At 33.2% G+C, this 16277-nt stretch overlaps 1 long non-coding RNA gene across 1 annotated transcript; it reads left to right on the top strand.

Moving 5' to 3' along the window:
• Positions 1–10657: 10657 nt before the first annotated feature.
• LOC143049512 (uncharacterized) lies at positions 10658–13449 on the top strand. Its single transcript, XR_012970264.1, has 2 exons — positions 10658–10835; positions 12662–13449. It is a non-coding gene; the product is annotated as an uncharacterized LOC143049512 (long non-coding RNA).
• The last annotated feature ends 2828 nt before the right edge of the window (positions 13450–16277 follow it).

Here is a 16277-nt window from a genome sequence, read left to right as displayed (position 1 = left end):
AATATCCGTAAAATCTTATGATACGGTTGTCTATAATTGTTTACATCCACATCATTTGAACGTTGGTGGATGGTTGTCTCATTGGCAATCATAAAATTATAATATCCGTAAAATCTTATGATACGGCTGTCTATAATTGTTTACATCCACTTCATTTGAACGTTGGTGGATAGTTGTCTCATTGGCAATCACAATAAAAAAAAAAGATATATTATTAAAAGTTGAACTTTGCTCTCTTTTAGAACATAAAAAAATCACTATTATACAGGTATATTATTAAAAATTTGTAAACATCTATCGTCGTTTGTTCCTGGATATTTTTTTAAACCTTTCCTCGGTTTATTAAAGCTAAAAGCTTTTTAATAAACTGATACTAGGTCTAGACCAATATTTATTTCAGTAGTCTTTTCCATATAAATTATCGAATCAAGGGCAAAATAGATTTCTTCATGTTATCATATAATTCCTTTGATGTATTACGTTCATACTTATCTTCAAACGCTCATTAATGTACATGAAAAAGAAGATACAAAAGGGACAACCGAAACCAGAATTTGAAGAAAGACAGACAGTACCTTAGACAAAGAGGCGAAAAGACGAGAAACATTTCTCAAAACACAATACAGAAAACTAAAGTTGAGCACCATACACGCAATCTTAAACTGTGAGAGAAAACAGTTTCTCTTGAAATTAAAGGAGATTATAGTTTCATTCATTAAAAACGCATCTGTAATCTTTTTAATAAGACCATCCAAAATTATTCAAGAATCAGAAAAAAAATTACCAAGAACAAGTTCAGCTCTACCATCGAGAGTGTTCGGTTCAAAAGCTGCATTTGGAGTAGAATTTTTTTTGTCATTGACATCATGATATAGGAAGCGAAAACGTAAAAAGCGGTGTCAGCAATAAACAAGCATGATTAATGAAGTGAGTTTCAGAGAATATTTATAACCTTCTTTTGACGTGATAGATTATGGGTACTGACATTGTTTAGCATTCTTATAACATTTACATTATTCTTTTATTTGTCTTTAGAGATACTACTGTTACGGTTTAGTCTGTTTTTTGGTGATATCCATTAGACGTAACTTCTGTAATTATTTATCCTGTCATTGTGTTAGTGTTCTATGATGGTTTTTGTATTCTTGTCTTTCATTTTTGCGAATGTGCTTTGTCTTTATGCCTTTTGTGTATCTTTAATAGATATTGTTTCTTTAATAAATATGACGTGGCTCTGTACTTATACATCTCGTCATTGTGTTATTGTTCTATGATCATTTTTGCTCATGTGCTTTGTCTATATGCCTTTTTTTGTGTTTTTTTTTTATACATAGGACGTGGCTCTGTACTTCTACTCCCGTCATTATTTTATTATGCGCAGAATCAATTTGCGCCAATTACAGTTTTGAAAAGGTATCAATAAACTCATCAAAGATACCAGGACTAAATTTTGTATATACGCCAGACGCGCGTTTCGTTTACAAAAGACTCATCAGTGACGCTCGAATCCAAAAAGTTGAAAAGACCAAATAAAGTACGAAGATGAAGAAATCCTAAAAGTCAATTGGTGCCACTCTTTATTTTTCTGGTGGTATCAATTGCACCAATAAATGGAATCAAATTGCGCCACCTTAACCTGTACATTTGTTACCTATAGCATACATGTAACATGTGCTGTGAATAATATATCAACTTTAGATTAAACTCAACACTCATCAAAGTTGAGAAAACTCACCAAGGGATAAATTGTTCAGCAACAGAATAGACTTTCACATGTAAATTTGTCTGATTTATCGTTAAAGAAAATAAAGTTTGATAGAGGAAAACATGTCATCTTTGTCAAAGAACACAAATTTCGTAAGGCATTTGTTTAGTCAAATAGGGATATTAAATGTAAATATACCGTTAAGTCGTAGTGTGCTAGGCTATTTACAGATGAATGATGTACGGTTATTTTGAGATTTTGAATATCACAATTCATGTACGGAGAAAGAAGGACACTGCACACATCTAAACCATAAAATGAAGCTGAATGTCACAGAACTCTTGATGATATTGGTGTTGTAACAATCGAAGATGATGACTTTGTTCTGTGTTAAAATAAATTGACAAAATTGGCGCAATAAGATTATTTTTCAATTGGCGCAAATGACACCTATAGTTTTTTTAAATGAAGTAGCGCAGAAGTAGCATTGGCGCAAATGAGCTCAGTATTGGCGCAAAAAGATATCGCCCGTTATTGTGCAATTGAAAATTTACGAATTCTTGTCTTCTATTTTTAGCTAATGTGCTTTGTCTATATGCCTTTTTGTGCTTCTTTGTTACATATTTATTTATTTTTATAGTGATTAAGATTTAAAAAGCACAATGTTGACTGTTGTACCCCTATTTTTTACATTTTTACCTATTATGTCTGTTTGTTTTGTTGTCAATATAATAGAATTTGATGCGACTGTCATACACGTGAGAAGTTTAGCTAGCTATAAAACCAGGTTTAGTCCACTATTTTCTACATAAGAAAATGTCTGTACCAAGTCAGGAATATGACAGTTGTTTACCATTCGTTTGGTGTGTTTGAGCTTTTGATTTTTGCCACTTGATTCGGGACTTTCCGTTTTGAATTTTACTTGGAGTTCAGTATTTTTGCAAAGAAAAAAATATATATGCAATATTATCTAGGAGTGTTGCATCTACATAGTTCCTTGTCCATAAATCCTGAACAGAAGGAATGAAACGCGTCAATATCGAACTTGCCCTCCATTTTGACTTCAGTAACGACAACCTAACTTTGAAAAGTATCTTTTAAAAGAGGGGCGAAAGATACCAGAGGGACAGTCAAACGCATATATTGAAAACAAACTGACAACGTCATGACTAAAAATTAAAAAGACAAACAGACAAATAATAGTACACAAGACACAACATAGAAAACTAAAGACTAAGCAACACGAACCCCACCAAAAACTGTGGGTGATTTCAGGTGTACCGGAAGTGTAGGCAGATCCTGCTCCACATGTGGCACCCGTCATTTTGCTCATGCTATTACAAACTCAGTAAATAGTATAATTCGGTAGGTCACATTTGTGGTGAAAAGGGAAGTGGGTTGTAGATACGACCTTAGGGTCATATCCGATATCAGTTGTTAAACGGTTATTCCATAACGGTCAATCAACTCGTGATGGCGTCCGTAAAATTTAAGAAGGAATGACAACTACATCATTTGGAACTCTTGGTTTAATCGCTTTCTTGTGAGCAGCAACCCTCTATCAAGGAAAACATGAAAGGAAATACAAGTCCGGGAATATCGCATCAATTTGGAGATATATACTCCGTATGCAGGCGCTACTGGAATGTTGCTACATAGAAATGGAAATTTCACAAATGCGAATCGGAAATCATCTCTTTGGAGATAAAGTTTTGTTTTCAACCGACCCTCATTGTCAATTTCTAGATGTAGGTCAATATATGAGGCAGACTTAATTGTATCTGATTTATCCTTTATCTCTAGCTCGATGGGATAGATGCGTTCAACATTGTCACCAAATTTTAAATTATTTAGTGAGAGAACATCATCTATATAGCGAAAAAGTAAAGTTAAAGGATATTGTTAACTTCTTATCTTTCTTTCTAAGAAGTTCTTGTATGAAGTATGCCACTTAATAATAAAGAAACAGGTCGGCAAGAAGAGGCGCACAATTGGTTCCCATTGGAATGATACAGCCTGTTGGAAAACACGTCCTCCAAACGTAACAATGTGCTGTTGATCAATAAATGAAGCATCTTGATAATGTCAGTTTCAGTATTTTTTTTTTGTTTGAATCAGAGTGATTCTTTATAAAATAGGATTTATCCCTCCCCAAGATAGGATACTTGTATCTATGTTCGCCATTCTCTTTTATGAAACAAAGCAATACCAACTCTTTCAATTTGTCTTTTGGAATAGGGAATATTTGTGTAAAGTGCAGAAAGTCAAATGTTTTAATACTATTTCAAGATGATAGAGTCTTAGATTGTAGGTAAGCTCAAAAGATCTTTGGAATTTTTCATTATCCACATCTGATTCACGCCACCTTTAGAATAGGCAGTTTCACAATAATTTCGAAGATCGGATTTGATTGCTAATGAAATTGATGTTAATAATTTAGATTTAGAGGTTTCGTGGAGCACTTGGAAGACCCAGCCAATCCACAATAACTTACGGTCATCCGATTTTCAGTACTTCAGTACTTTGATTCTATTTCACATGGGGAATTGTGGTATACAGGGTTGAAAAATCAAAACTTTTGATAGAATCAATTTCAAAAAAAAAATCGAGCTTTAAAATTGTCATGAAGTTCTTCAGAACGAGGCTATCTATTTTAACATCATACGCATCAAAACAGACAAGCCTTTATATTTTTACATCCTACACAGCTAAACGGAAGATGCTTTATATTTTAACATCATATGCATCCAACGGGCGAGGCTAAGTATTTTTACAACCTACCGCATAGCCAAACGTACTCGGGTTTACCTCGGGTTTTACGATCTTTTACAACTGGACCAGATATATATCTGAATAAACATATTTTTTATCCAAGTAAACCTTATTGGTCCCACTGTTTGAAGATCCACTAAATTAATAACAATTCTTAGGGAACAACCATTTAACGTGAAAAGGCCGGGTGGGGCAGGTTTGGTTATGGCTTTTTATTAAAAAAAAAATTCTGATCTCCAAGTTTATGAAACAAAATAATCTGGCAAATCAGATGATAAAAAGTTGTATTCTGAATCCAGGTTTCCCCTATACCTTGTAGTGTTAAATATTGAAGAAAAAAATTTGATTGATGGCGTTGACAAACCAAAAAACATTCTGATTAAGACAAAAACCATACCCCCCCCCCCCCCCCCCCCCCCCAAAGTCAGACATCGTAATTATTCAAGATCTTTCCCAATCCTCCTGTCTTAGCTCTTCGGAGACCAGCAAATCTGAAAGACTTATTTGTAAGAGCTGACGTCTCCTCAAATGAAAGCTGTTCAACTGCAGGATGGTACAAGTCATATGGTAACAAACGATGTCTGACTTGCCAACAAATACTGAATACTCAAAACATTTACTTGCCACTCGACCAAGTCTATGTACACTATATTTTGTAATGTAACTTGCAAAACCCATAATGTTGTATACCTCCTTCAGTGTCGATGTGGCATGCAGTATGTTGGCGAGACAGAGCATCAATTCAACATACGCATGAATGGTCATCGAAGTGACTACACTTGCAAGGCCGACCTACCTGTAAGTCGTCATTTGAGATAACCTGGACACGCCCAAGCTGATCTCAAAAACCTTACAATCACAATCATAGACCACAACGAGGGTTAATCGAAGGTTGACAGAGTCGCTCGGGAAAGATTTTGGATAAGAAAGTTAAAGACAGTTTCCCCAGAGGACATAAATGAAAAAAACATAGAATGAGTCACTTTTTTTTCCTACTATCACTTGTTTCCAGTAACTCTAGCTTCCGTACTGGTTTAACAGTTTGAAGATTTAAAAAAAATCATACCAGTTTAAATTACAGGGCTCCATTCATTTGGGATGGATGTACAAGTACGCAGCTACGTTCAATTATTTTACCTTAACAAATACTTATTTTTGTAATCATTATTGAACTGCTATCCGTTTGGGAGGCTTAAATATGTAGTTTCTGTTGCAATTGCCCTACCGTTGTCAAATGAGTGCCAATGATGTTCATATTGAAAACAGTAATTTTCTAAATGATTTGTCTGATTGTAATTGTATATAGTGGGCAACGATATAATGTTATAGACTTATGTACTAATGATTATAATACAATAGATATAACACCCAGTAATATACCTGTAGGGAGTAATACATGTACTGATGAAATATATGATCAGATTAATATGATATTTGATGTTAATGTTGAGATTGAAAATAAAAATATTTTAGATGATGAGAATCCAAATGCTCTAAGCAGAGAATCTTTAGACCTGTCTCAGGTAAAAGCTACAAATATTCAAAACATAAACCTCATTTACATAAATTGTTGTGGCTTAAAACATAAGTTACAATACCCAGAATTCTTATTACAAAAACATGAAATTTTATGCTTTGTTGAGTCCAAAACTGACGATTTGGATGAAATTTGTATACCGGGATATAAGATAAAAGCCAAAAATAGACGTAAGATATCTAGAGTGACGTCCGGTGGTATTGTACTCGGGTTTAGGGAAAATATTTCTGACCGTATTCAAGTAATTGAGACAAATAGTAAACTGTTCTATGGTGTAAAATTCAAGACTTCAAAGACGGGGTTGTTATTCTCGGTGTTGTGTACATACCACCAGAATACACTGCTTATTCGTCACCTGATGCTTTCGCTGAAATTGAAAGCGAGTACCTAGAACTCTCATCCAAATATGAAAATATATTTATGGTCGGGGATTTTAACGCCCGCACGGCCAGTGAGAAAGATTATATTTTTACTGACGAAAAAGATAAAAATAATGAGTTAGAAGGTGTATCTGTTAATGATGTATGTAACCTAAACCTTTTTAATATACCTATAGATCGCAATAGTATGGACAAAGGGAACAACCGTTATGCTAATCAATTACTTGAGTTATGAAAATGCAACAGTTTATTTATTATGAATGGAAGACTAGCTACTGATAGAGCTGGAAAATTTACCTGTAGAAACGCAAGTGTAGTAGACTACTGTTTATGTAATGTTAATTTTATTAAAAACTTATTAGTTTGAATGTTTTAGAATTTTCGCATTTGTATTCAGATGTACATTGCCCATTGTATATATGTTTGAATTGTATTCAATCTGTAAATGAAGAGAATGAACAGAATTAATATTTTTACTAGTCAATCAAACAAAAAGGTTAATAAATGGGATCACGAAAAGAAACCTGAATTTAGAGAGAATTTGAATTTTGAAAAACTAGACAGTTTATTACATGATTTAGTAAATGTAAATTTGGAAAGTATTAATAATGACATGATAAACTCTTTTGTGGATGAGATCGGATTAATCCTAATAAAATCCGCAAGGGAAACTTTAGGAACAAGACCAGACAAACCAAAAAAACGAGCATACAAAAACAAGGGAGATAAACCTTGGTTTAACCTTGAGTGTAAATTTGAGAGACAGAATAATAACGCCTTCAGTTTGCACTTAAATTTTCTATAATTCAGAATTATAGAAAATTTAAGCGCAAACTGAAGGCGAGACCTTCGCCTTAATTATCTAATAAAGTCAAAGAATCTGAGAAAAGATATAAAAAGGTCATGGACAAGGCTATTAAAAAACATAAAAAAGATATGACTCGAAAATTAAAAAATCTAAGATCTCAAAACACCAAAGAGTATTGGAAAATTTTGAACCAACGCGAACATTCAAAACAACCGAATATTAATTTTGAGGATTTACTCAATTTTTTCAACGAGCTAAACTCAAGTAATTCAGATCCAATTGACTTGCCAACTAATGATACAAATTTGATGAGTGAATTGAATGATAATTTGAATAGTCCAATTACGAAAGAAAAAATATTAAAATGTAGTTTAAGAATTTAAAAAATAACAAAGCTTGTGGTGATGATATGATTATTAACGAATATATAAAGACTTCTGGCGATTTTTTAATTGATGTTTATGCTGCATTGTTTAACTTGATTTTTAGAACTGGAATAGTACCAGTATCTTGGGTGATTGGAACGATCAAGCCATTTTATAAAAACAAAGGCAATAAGTTTGATCCTAAAAACTATAGACCCTTTACTATTGTAAGTTGTATGGGTAAATTATTTACAGCTATTTTAAGTAACAGACTTGCAAAGTTCTCTGATGAAGTTTTACTACTCAATGAAAATCAGTGTGGATTTCGAAATGGTTACTCAACTTGTGATTGTATCTTTACATTACACTCCTTTTTTAAAATTTTGAAATTAAAGAAGAAAAAAATGTTCTGTGCTTTTGTCGATTTTGAGAAAGCATTTGACACAGTGACTAGAGATGCTTTATAGTATATGATGCTAGTAAATAACATTAGTGGTTATATGTATAAAATTAGTCATAACATGTATGCTGATATAAAATCATGCTTGTCATACAATGGTGAGAAATCTGATTATTTTCCAAGTAACATTGGTCTACGCCAAGGGGAAAATGTATCCCCTTTTTTCACTTTTTTTGAACGATTTGAAAGATTTCTATTGTAAAGGGAATTTGATAGGCTTAAAAACTATATTAGATCCCCTCGAGGACGAACTAGATATATATGTTAAACCGTTTGTAATTCTTTACGCAGACGATACTGTATTAATGGCTGAATCAGCCACAGAACTTAAGTTGTTATTAGAAAAAAGTTATTAAAAAGGGGAGAAAGCATGGCTTATCCATAAGCTGTCAATTAGATTTTTTTAATAAATTGGTTAAACCCGTTTTACTTTACGGCTGTGAAATTTGGGGATTTGGAAAAAATGATATTTTAGAAAGGGTTCATTTGAAATTTTGTAAATTTCTTCTCCATCTTAAATCTTCTACCCCGAATCGTGTTATATATGGTGAATTAGGACGTTATCCTATTAGTTTAGATATCAAGGTTCGCATGATTTCATACTGGGCGAAATTGATTTTTAGCAAACCCAGTAAATTATCAGCAAATGCATACAAATTAATATATAGTTTATCTCATGGAAATAATGTTAAACTTTATTGGATAAAATGTATAGAATCTATCCTTAATGAAACTGGTTTATCTAATGTATGGTTAACTCAAAATTGTATAAATGTTTGGTTAAAGACTGTTGTAAGAACATCTCTCAAAGATTAATTTAAATAAACATGGTACTCAGATATTCAAACGAACTCGAAAACATTAAATTATCGCCTTTTTAAAGAACTTTTCGAATTCGAAAAGTATTAAGACACTTTGGAACCTCGTGATATTTATACTTTATGTCAGTTTAGACTCATTAACCACAGATTACATGTACCTATAGAAAGTGGAAGATGGAAGCAAATTCAGAGAGATAAAAGAATATGCGAACTATGTGACTTAAAAGATCTTGGAGATGAATTCCACTATATAATGAAGTGTAAATCTATGGCTATAGAAAGACAAAAGTATATTGCTAAAAAGTAAATTGATTATCCAAACATAATAAATTTAAGGAAGTAATGAATATGAACAAGCAATCATCTTTAAAAAAGCTATGTACATTTATAAGACATATTAATCCATGTGTGTGTTCTCCTGGCTAAATTAACTTATATTTGTAAATAGTGTACATATTATGTTTTCTCTATTTTATTACTGTGCTATTTATTACATGTAACTTATGTATACCATTGTATCGACGAAGGTTTGTCAGAATAAAGATATATATATTCAAATTTGAAATGTTATACCAACCTGGATCGGTTAGTGCATTTTTTTTTAATTGGGGACTACTATCCATGCAGTTGTTGTAACATCTAAACTGTTAATTACCACCTTTGGAAATTTAGAGTTGTGCCAGTTCACATCGCAAATAGCTATTTTTATTCTGGCATATCTTTGTAGTCTTTGCGCCGTGTTTGGAAATTTAAAAATTGTTCCAGCGTCTGTGATGTTTGCTTTAATTGTATAAATTTCAAGATTTTGATAGTGTTTTAATTTGAATAGATTGACGTGATTCATTTTACATCGTGCTATTACCGAAGAAGGATATCTGTTATCCGAAATATCTAATATTTGTTCATTTTAAATTATAGTTATTTTATGGTGATGTTGTACCCTTTTTTGCTTGTTATAATTATTTTGTAGTGTACTGTATCGTGTATATTATATTTTATACTGCACTCGTTCTATTTGAGCAGTCAAAATGCGTTGACCGTATATTTCTATGTCATATACAGTCACTAACCTGATATCACTTTTCCTCATGAATATTTAAATAGAAATTGTCGAAATTATATTTAATTATGCATACGACCTCTTCAACCTGTTCTTGTTTCCAATGTAAACAACGATGCGTTTAACGACTCAAACTGCTTGTTTCTTTTACAATTTTTGGGAAAACATATTTCACTTATTAATATTTTTTATTTGCAACCTATAATTCATTATGTTTTATGTTTATTGTTGATATTTTAGTCTGTAAACAAACAAATTCGTTCACCATTGATTGCGGTTTTCAACAGGTAATGATGTACATTTCAGCGTGTTGTATATTTCTCCGCCTGTGTGATATGAGGCCTTTTTAAAGGAGGATTTTTCCCAATATTTAAATCAAATAAATAACATTAACACACTAAACAACAATTGAAAATGTTTTTTTTAGATTGCAGTATAAAGACAATAATAGTGCATTGACTGGACATATCAACGATATAAGGATTCGGCCCGAAACGGGCAAAATGCTCGGCACAGCCTCGCATTTCCCCGTTTCTAAGCCTCATCCTTATATCGTTGATATGTCAAGTCAATGCACTATTATTGTCTATTTTTATAGTGTACTGTATCATATTAGACCATATTATATGATCCATCGCCCTGTAAGATTAATCGTTGACTATTTATTCAGTCATTTTATATATATATTCTTATTATTCTTATTATAATATTCTTCTTCATCTTCTATATACAATGTATTGATATGACTGCGATTAAGTAACACCATGATCATAGGTCTTATTGTGGCTATCTGTGTGTTCTAAAAATAAATAACTTGCGTCATGAAAATGTGAGGTGAAATATCGGAAAATCCGTCACAATAAATAAATATAAATACACATAAGTGACCTACACTGTGGAATTACCTGGTTAACATATTTTGGTGAGGTAAGTGTTGTTATGTTAGCAGGGAAATAATTGTTTTACTATTCAATACAGATAAAATTGTATCCGATAAATATATATTGAGAAACTAACCAATTAAATCGGATGAAAACCTGTCCAGTAAGTAACCGGTGCTTTTTAAAGGATGATCAAGGATTGTCATCACTCTGATTGACATTTCATAAAAATTTTAAGTAAAACTATGCGTGCGTATTATAAAATCAAATCGGAAATACAAATAACAATACTTCCATTTGAACCCCCTGTTAAACTTGTGTGTTGTGTTTTTAATAAATAAATGCTTTTAATAAATAAATGCCCAAGGGGGTTTCGCATGATATAATTTAGGAGTATTTTCCATAGAAATGCTCGTAAAAATGACTCGGGGTCTAGTAGGTTGACGACTACGCATACGGTTAGATACCTTTATGGTTTGTGTTTCCATTACGAGGTATGTACTATGAAAACTCGATTTAATGCTGTTTCCGCATACCCCTTCTGGACAGTGTTTGAATCGATCTATTTTAACTCTTTAATATTGCGTACATGTACATCATGCATACATACAGTACTGTGTAAACTTTAAACATGCGAAATTCGATGTCATGAATAAAGTTAAACATGTTAAAGTTAAAGATGAATTACAGAATCTACAACATTATGCATTCATCTCCTAGGGCACCACCAGCAAAGAAGTCAGCACTTTTGTGTTGACATAAATCTGTGTCACTTTTGATTTGGTTATCACATTCACCTAAACTGGGGAGAAGGTACGTTCAAAGGGACAACAAAGCTGAATCAGGAAAAAAAACATGACAAAAACAACCGGTCAAAAACAAACAAAAAACATGGAAAAGACAAACTAAAATACACAGAAAGTAAGATTTTGAATTGAGCAACACGAACCCGATCATAAACCTGAACTACATCATAGTGAGCATAAATATTCTACCAAGGAAATGTCACCTCTGGAATACAGCTCTGGGATACAGGTTATCCATGTATATACATCTGATGTTGTACAAACATTGATAGTTCACAGCCCAGAGGCGGATTTAGAGGGGGGCCCGGGCCCCCCCTTTTTGGGAAAAAATTTGGTTGCTTATATAGGGAATCATTGAAGCGTGACTGGAGCGGGCCCCCTCTTAGGTCAGTCAGTGGGCCCCCACTTATGAAAAATTCTTGATCCGCCACTGTTATACCTGTAGGACATGCCCATCTTACTTGTGGTGGCCCTTTCATGTGATACTATTATACTGTTGTATAAAATCTGGTGAGGGTCAGTTGTCCGAAAAGACTGGGTACAATAAATAGATTTATAAGGCATCAGTGTCTGGTAAAAATGATTCAGTATCGAAAAATTAAGAGCGTCTGGTAACTTTAGTATTTCAAACTTTCGATTTCAGAATTTATTAAATAAATAAAAAAGCGAAATTTTATGACGGATGATCATGGAGTAAAACAACGTTATATAAAGGGAGTATGATGAAATATTCTCACAAGTTTGCTGATTGTATACTCCTTGCAAAGCACCGGAACAAATCATCTAGATTGAAATTGAAAATTGAAATGGGGAATGTGTCAAAGAGACAACAACCTGACAAAAGAGCAGAAAACAGCCTACCCCCCCCCCCCCCCCCCCCAAAAAAAAAATAATAATAAATGGGTCTTCAACGCACACGTGTGAAATTATTTCAGAGGGAATCGCATTACACGTATAATTAAAAAAAAAATTGGTACTTAATGAGTAAATTACATGCAGATTCACAATCATCTATTTTTGCTTAGCAGAATATATGTAATGACCAAATGATGTATGTACATTTCAGGGAATGGGAGATATAGATTGTGGCGATTGCGACTGCGGCGATTGTGATTGTGGTGATTGCGATTGTGGTGATTGTAAATGTGATTGTTGTGATTGTGGTGAATGTAAATTTGACTGTTGTGATGATTGCTGCAAAATTTTGACGTGTAATGGCTGTACATGTGATTGTTGTGATTGTTGTGATGGAGACAGTAACGGATGCGGAGGTTTCTACCCGGCTTATTTTTGCTGCATAACTTCCGACGGGGACTGCTGCAATAATTCTCGTTCAGGCAATGCAAGAACGAACCAGCAAGGCCGTTACATTAATACTAGTCACAATGAAAGAAATGAAGAAGGCGAACAAAACGGTGCCGTAACGACACAGCCCCCATCATATGAAGAGGCAGTGTCTATGGATCCACCTATAACCGAGCAACCGGTTTCACAAGTTTAATACAATAGAATAATATTTATTCTATTTCATTATTTGTACATTGATATTTATACCTAAAACAATTTGTATAGTAATATTGTTTGATAGTTTTAAAAGCATCGTTAAAATATTGAAGAAAAGGGAAATAAAAAAATAATGTTATCCTTTAAGTGAACTAAGTGCTTCTTTCTATCTACCTCACGACAAAAGAGGACACAAAATCTCGTTTTCTTATTTTTATATTATTTTACATGTAGACAAATATGTTTGCTGAATTCTGTAAAAAAAAAAATGACCGTATCACTTATATTATTAATTTTATATTATCATTGCTATCGCAAATTATATTTTCATAAAAAAAATATTTTTAATGATTTCTAGTTTTATTAATATCCTTATAACTGTTAACCTTTCTTCAGGGATAGTGGGTGAAATAACAATTACAAAGTGCTAAGGTAATGACTGGCTGGAATGCCTAAAATGTTTATGTAGCAAACAATACTAATGAATTCATTCGACATTTTCACATCTAAACTCATAACTCAATGAAGGCTGGATTATGATATCTTTAAAAACTTGTGTTGGCTTAGAGAAATTCATTTCTAGAATCTCGGTTGCAGTCATTTGTTCATTGGTGTTAAATACCACTTTAAGCGCCCTTGGTGTTATTTTGGTTGCCAGATTTCATGGTAGGAACATCCGGGTACCATCGGAGAACCACCGACTGTTGACAGGTACACTGGCAATTCTTGTCAATTAAGATCAAAGTCGAATTCGAACTTACATAAGCAACACGACGGGTGCAGGATCTGCTTACCCTTCTGAAGCACCTGAGATCACCCCATAGTTTTTTGATGGGGTTCGTGTTGCTTATTCTTTAGTTTTCTGTGTTATGTGTGCTATTGTTGTCTGTTTGTTTTTTTATTCAGTTTATTTTCAATTTATGAGTTTGACTGTCCCTTTGGAATCTTTCATCCCTATTTTACAGACTTAGAGCTAACACTAGTGCTAACTTTAGACGAACTGCTTAGACCATATGGCCACCTAGGTTTTGTGTGAATTTCGTGAATATATATCTTAACTCCTCCTAGCTAAACTCAGGTGTTGCACCTTTAAAATTCTAGTAGAAACAGGTAGGTGTTATGGAATTCTAGGAGAATGATAATGTCCTCTCTACTCCGCAACATTTACACAACATTTAAAAACAAATTTCATTATCTCTTGTTGTAACGGTATATGAAAAACATTTCCCATTCTGCCTTGGACATACATTATGGCTTACCTATCGTTATTTATTCCATGTAATTACTTTTTTACTCAACATCAAACTACTAGATACCATAGTTGAACTGTCAAACCAATGATTTGTTGACCCGCTGACTAGTAGATCATAATAAGGACTGTTATGTCAACTTGAAGACTCGAATACCTTTAAAACTTGACACAAGTTACCTGAACCCATTAGCATGTAAATATGTCAATTTACTAACTTTAATTTACCTGACAACTCGCGAGCTCATCACCTGTTTAATTTGTCAAACCGGTTTACCCGTCGATTTGCAAAGCTTTGACTACTGAGCTGTCAATAACCTAAGGAACAAACAGATCAATTGCTTCGCTATTGACTAATAAAATTAAAATACGGTTTTATAAATTTTGTGCGTTTCGGGTCCCTAGTCTGGTTGCACCTTTAACAAAAACTCGCTATTCCAAAAAAATAAATTTTTGAACGAGCTATATAACCAAAAAGGACATAAAAGAGTTGCCAATATATCAATGATCAACTCTGCGGGATGGTTTCAAACAATAGAATAAACGTTAGAGATTAATAATATTTGTCATTGAATCTTATGGCTTATTTGTTTTATCTTTCAACTACAAAAAGTTTTGCATTGTTCGTCTTGCTGACGACTAGAACAAAGACAACAGTTTACTACATGTCTCTGTTCATTACTCACAATTCGATTAATCATGACAAACAAATTCTGATAACAAACTAAAAACCGAGGGAAACACATCAGCTTTTTGAAGAAAACAACGGAACAACAGAAACGATGAACTACAACAAAATCAAACTTTAAAAATACATAGAAACGGACTGCAGATAACAGCTGCCTTTTTTCTTGATTTGATACAATTAATTTTAAGAATAAATAGACGGTTGAATCTACTTATATTGCTAGCCAAACCTCCCGCTAATGTGATAATGTTGGAAACACCACCAAATGACAACAATGACAACACTACGTGACTGGAATACAGTAAAACAAACGCACCTTACGATTGACAGACACTGGGATGATTTATCCATTTTTTAGTGAGAAACATTTCAACATTTACCCTGTGAAGGGAAAATGATATTGAACACATCTAAAACTGATATTGACAGCGACTTCGTGTGAAATACTGTGGAAATATATTAATTTCGATTTGTAAAACTTCTTGATTTGTAATTTGTATGTTTTTTTTTTTTTAGAAACAGAACTTCACGTTCTAAACTACTAAACTGCCAAACGACTGTATGTGTTTTAACATCCTAAACAGCCAAACGGGTGAGGTTTTGTATTTTAACATCCCACACAGCCAATCGGATGATGTTATGTATTTTTTGTTAACATCTTACACAGCCAAACGGTTGAGTATTTGTATTTTAACATCTTAAACAGCCAAACGGATGGGGTTATGTATTTTTTGTTAACATCTTACACAGCCAAACGGTTGAGGATTTGTATTTTAAATCCCACACAGCCAAACGGATGAGGTTATGTATTTTTTGTTAACATCTTACACAGCAAAACGGTTGAGGATTTGTATTTTAAATCCCACACAACCAAACGGATGAGATTATGTATTTTTTGTTAACATCTTACACAGCCAAACGGTTGAGGATTTGTATTTTAACATCTCACACAGCCAAACGGTTGAGAATTTGTATTTTAACATCCAACACAGCCAAACGGATGAGGCTTTATATCTTTACATCATACATAGTCAGGCGAACTCCAGTTTTACAACTAGACCGTATAGGTCGACGAGTCATTATATGTTTATCCCAGTTAACTCTTTTGGTTGGATTGTTTAAATATCCTCTTGGGTCAATATAATTTTTATAAAAATATTCATATAAATTAAAATGTGCAATTGCAATGAATAAACAGACTGTACGTCTACAATGTATTGATTTTTTTTTTGCGATAACATT

Source organism: Mytilus galloprovincialis, chromosome 1, assembly GCF_965363235.1.
Source record: "Mytilus galloprovincialis chromosome 1, xbMytGall1.hap1.1, whole genome shotgun sequence".
Classification (NCBI taxonomy): Eukaryota; Metazoa; Mollusca; class Bivalvia; order Mytilida; family Mytilidae; genus Mytilus; species Mytilus galloprovincialis.
The sequence above is the reverse complement of the archived record's forward strand: the minus strand, read 5'-3'. Positions and strand labels throughout refer to the sequence as shown.